The sequence below is a fragment of the Octodon degus genome, unplaced genomic scaffold (assembly GCF_000260255.1).
Source record: "Octodon degus isolate 3935 unplaced genomic scaffold, OctDeg1.0 scaffold00467, whole genome shotgun sequence".
NCBI classification, from domain to species: domain Eukaryota; kingdom Metazoa; phylum Chordata; class Mammalia; order Rodentia; family Octodontidae; genus Octodon; species Octodon degus.
The window spans coordinates 16,325-21,383 of NW_004525043.1; positions in this window are offsets into that span (position 1 = coordinate 16,325).

Consider the following 5,059-nt stretch of genomic DNA (forward strand, 5'->3'; position numbering starts at 1 on the left):
TCCAGAACTATATTAAATAGGAGTGGAGACAGTGGGCATCCTTATCTTTTTTCTGATTTTAAAGTGAAGACCTTCAGTTTTTGCCCATTTAATATGACATTGGCTGTTGGTTTCTTATGGCTTTTATCAATTTGTGATATAGACAATTTCTTCTAATTTTTGGTAGAGTTTTTATTACGAATGAGGGTTGGACTTTGTCAGAAAAACTTTTCTGCATCTAGTGAGATGATCATGTGTTTTTCCTCTTCATTATATTGATGTGGTGCATTACATTTTTGGATTAGCATATGTTGAACCATCTATTCATTCTTAGAATGAATATCCCACTTGTTCATGATATTTAATCTTCTTGATTATTTGCTGAATTCTGTTTGCTAGAATTTATTGTTGTTTTACAGATTCAATGCAATCCCAACCAAACTGCCATTACTATATATCACAGAGAAAGACAAAACTTCTCAAATTCATTTGGAACCAGAAGAGACCCAGAATATCTAAATCAGTCCTGGGAAACAAAGGAAAGGCAGGAGGTATCACAGTCCTTGACCTGAAATTACACTATAAGCCTACTATGGTGAAATCAGCATGGTACTGGCATAGAGACAGACCTATGTTCCTATGATCAAAGGAACACATTAGAAGATGCAGAAACAACTGTAAACATACACAGCCACCTTTGATAAAGGGGCCAAACAGGCTCACTGAAAGAAAGATAGCCTTCTTTTTTAAAATTTAATTTTCAATGTGAGAACCTGAAAGAGCAAAATGGAATCTGCAGGGTACAATAGATACTTGGAAAAGGGAACTTTTCCCATAGTGTAGTTCCAAGTCTCTTCTGAGATTTGAACTTATTCAAAAGGAAAGAGTTACTGAGTTGAGGAGGACAGAAGAGGGAATAGGGGAAAGAGATTTATCTATGTATGTAAGCAGGATATGCATTTCTACTGGTCTATAGAAAAGTGAAATTAATGTTTTTATTTGTTTCATCTCCTTTTTTCAATTGTTTGTACTTTTTCTGTTCTTAATTTCTCATACTCTTTTCTTTTTTTCTTCTTCCAATTTTAATGCATCTATCTGGTAATATGAATAATTTTTGGAAGGCAACACTATGAAGTACAACAAATACTGTGAAATTCATATTACCCTATAAAGTGAAATTCTGTATCACTTGAATTTTTTTCTGTTTTAGTTCTAATTTGTACTCTCATTAAAAGAAAGAAAACTTTATTCAGTTACATAGAACTGCACTAGACCTACTGATGAATTAATCCAGTATCATATCCGTGATCTACCCATTTGCCAAAAACCTGACCTATGAACACATGAGGCTTTGGTTAGACATCTAGATACAAGCTGTAACATTCCACCCTGGCCCCCAAAAGACTCATGTACATGCCTTTATGCAAAAAGAATTTAGTCAATCTTTAAAGAATTGCTATAGTCCTGGGGCCAGGGAGATGGCTCAGTGGAATAAGCACTTCCCTGGCAAGTGCAAGGGCCTGAGTTCAATCCCTGATTCTGCAAAAAAAAAAAAGAATTGCTATAGTCCTAACAGCTTCAGCATTGCTCAAAAGTCCAATTCTCAAGTCTCTTCTAAGATTTAAAGCAAATTCTTAACTACAAGCTCCTGTACAAATGAAAAAAAAATTAAACATGTCTAACATTCAGTGGCACAAGATAAACAGTTCCACGCCAAAAGTTAGAAATAGGTGAATAGAGCAATGAAACCAAAGTACAGACCAATATCCATCTGGGCAAATATTAAGCCCCATAGTTCCATATCTAACATTTGTGGAAATCTTCAGATATATTCTATCATTTAAAAATACCAAGAGAATGGCCAGCCAAATAGCTCAGTGGATTACCTTGAACACCCTGTATACCCTTCCCTAAAATAGAGAAAAATAAATAAATAAAAATACCAAGAGAGATGCTAAATAGTGTCCCCACAAAATGATAACTATATAAGGTAATGCATATTTTAATTAGCTAGATTTAACCATCTTCCAATGTAAGTATACATTAAAATATCACAATACATATGTAAATACACATGCTGGTATTTGTCGAATTAAGGTAAATTTCAATCAGATACATGAAATGATCTTGTGAAACATGGGTAGTGAGGAAGTAATTTTTGCTTACTCACCACACCCCTGAGTGACTTGGCCCTCCAATTCCCTACAGCAAGTTTTGCTTTACACTCATGAATCACACTATTCCTCTCTCATTGTCCCTAACAAATACCAAAGCTAGCAAGGAGAGAAATATCTTAAAACTCTATTGACTAAGGATGAAACTGGAAAGAAGAAACAAAACAGGAGAGTTAAATGCTGGTCCAGAAGAGTGGTGGTGAGAGAAGTTTGGTAATATGTTTAGTACATGGAGACTCATAAAAGACTAGGAAAACATAAGAGGTTTGACTATGCTCTGGAGACAAGGAATGACCTCTTTTTTTGTACAGTAACCATGATACTATGTAACCTATAAACACAAAGCTTGACAATTCACTACATCCTTCATTGACAATGAATGACAATTGGTGATTGTTAATGTTACCCACCCCTAGGTTGATTTTTTATAATAGCTATTTGATACAAATTTCAGAAAAACACAGAAGTTGCAAGAAGTTGTAAGAAAAGTTAAAAATTGCAAATTAACTTAATTTTGTTTTGCAGGGGAGATGACTCAGTGGGATAAGTGCTTCCCTGGCAAGCACAAGGGACTGAGTTCAATCCCCAGTTCCGAAAAAAAAAAAAAAGAACTTCTTGGAACTTAATTTTTTATTTCATTGGAGTTATGTAAAGAAACACATACACCACTAGATGATCCATCTTATTTCCATATCCTTCTTGCCTATTTCACTTTTATTGTGATGGATTATCTCAGTTTCAATCAAGGTTTTAATTTTATCAAGGTCTGTGAAACATATTATCTTTAAAGACAGATTTTCAGGAACTTATTTTATTTTTGATACAATCATTTAGAGGTTTAATGGTAACTATATTTGCTTAGACAGTTCCAAGGCCACAGAATGGAAGACCTGTGCATGAGACATGGTGCATATGTACACATGACTAAAGAGAGGAAACAATGGTCCTTTCCAACTATCCAGGGAGCCCTTCTCAGCTGCATCCTCTCTTTTCATTGCAGATGATACACTGAGCCCTGGGCATCTTTAGGGTCTTTGTTGATCCCTACCTGAGCACCTATACCATCATGGGAGCCTTGTTGAACTGTGGCCAACCTCATCTCCATCACCCAGGAAAGTTTGCTGAGCTCTGAATAGCTATAGGAGCCTTGATGAGCCCTACCCTGCCACTCCACCTTTGTGGTTGTTGTTATGGTTTGTCTATAGATGTCCCCCCAAAACCTCATGAAATCTTGGAGCATCTTCTGGAGTTTGTGATTGATTATTGTGGGTGTGGGTGCTGCACCTGCCCTGGGGCAGGTAATTTGCATTTCAAAGTAAGGGAGGAAGAGAATTTAGCTGCTTGAGCTGCTGCCACTCCTCCTGGTGCTCTTGCTCTTTGCCACAGCCATGAAAGGTTGCCCTTTGCTGTGTGCCACTCTGCCTTGGAGCCAACTGAATATGGACTGAGATCTCCAGTAACTGTGAGCTAAATAAACCTTTCATTTCTTCATTTTGAGTGTCAGGTATTTGTTCCAGCAATGAGTAAAAAATAACTAAGATAATTGACTAGATAGGCCCTGGACAGTTTTGGGATCCCTGTTAGCCATAACTCACATACCGCACAGTCACGGAAGCAGCCAGTAACCCAGATGAAGATTAGGGGCTTTGAAAACCTGAAAATGAAATAGCTAAAGACAATCTCAGACCTCCAGGCCCCCCAGAGCAAGTCCAGGAGACAAGGACATAGAAGAACTTAGAAGTCACACACCTGAAATTTGTGAAATAATAGCAACTGAAGTAAAGAAATAACTCAACAGGTTATAGAAGAAATCAGATGATAAATGCTTTCTCAGGCAAAAAAGAAACAACAATCATTAAAGAATTACTCAGTATCTAAAGAAGACATAGATTAAAAAATAAGGGAGAACAGAAAAATGATGGAAACATTGAATGAATAATACAGGAGAGAATTAAAATTCGTGAAACAGATTCAAACAGATATCCAGGAAATTAAGAATTCCCCTGAAAGCTGGGAAGACAGCTTGCACAAAACTGAAGATAGACTTTCAGACCTTGAAAACAGCATTTCAGGTAGTGATCTTGAAAGAAAAGACCTCTTAAAAATAACAAGGATCCAGGAAATAACAAATCAATAGGTAGAAGATGATACAAAAAAAACCCATATAAGACTAGTAGGAGTGAAACAGAAGGAGTCAACACAAATGACATAAAAAGACTATTTGTAGAAGTAGTCACAGAAAATTCCCCAAGGATGGGAAAAGAATTTGACATACAGTTAAGTAAGGCACATGGAACTCCAAATAGCAATAATCAAAATAAATCTATACCCAGACACACAATAATCAAGTTCCCAGAAATTCAGAAAAAATAAACAGAATGTTAAACATTGTTAGGGAGAATTTACCTTAGCACAAGGTACGGATCTATGAAGTTCGGAATACTCCAGGTGGGTGTTGCTTGGATCTGGTTGCTGTGCTCCACTTCTTTCTGCTGCAGGTGTTAGAGTTGAACCCTTTGAGTCTCTCTGGCAAGATGTTTTGCTCCTGAATCAGCTGGGTGGGTCTTGCCTCTAGCCTCTTTGCAGGGAGTTCTGCCGAAGGGTTCCGTGCTGGGCCTGCAGCTCACCGGGCCTGCTCTCTGGGTCTGTTCAAGATCCGAAGGACCCTGGGTCCTCTCACTCACTCACTGGGCCTGTGCTCTGGGTCTATTCAGGATCCCCGCGGCCCCGGTTGTCTCATTCACTCGCCAGGCCTGTGCTCTGGGTCTGTTCAGGGTCCTGCGGCCTCGGTCGTCTCACTCATTCGCAGGGCCTGCACTCTGGGTCTGTTCAGGATCCGAAGGACCTCGGGTCCTCTCACTCACTTGCCAGGCCTGCGCTCTGGGTCTGTTCAGGATCCCGCGGCC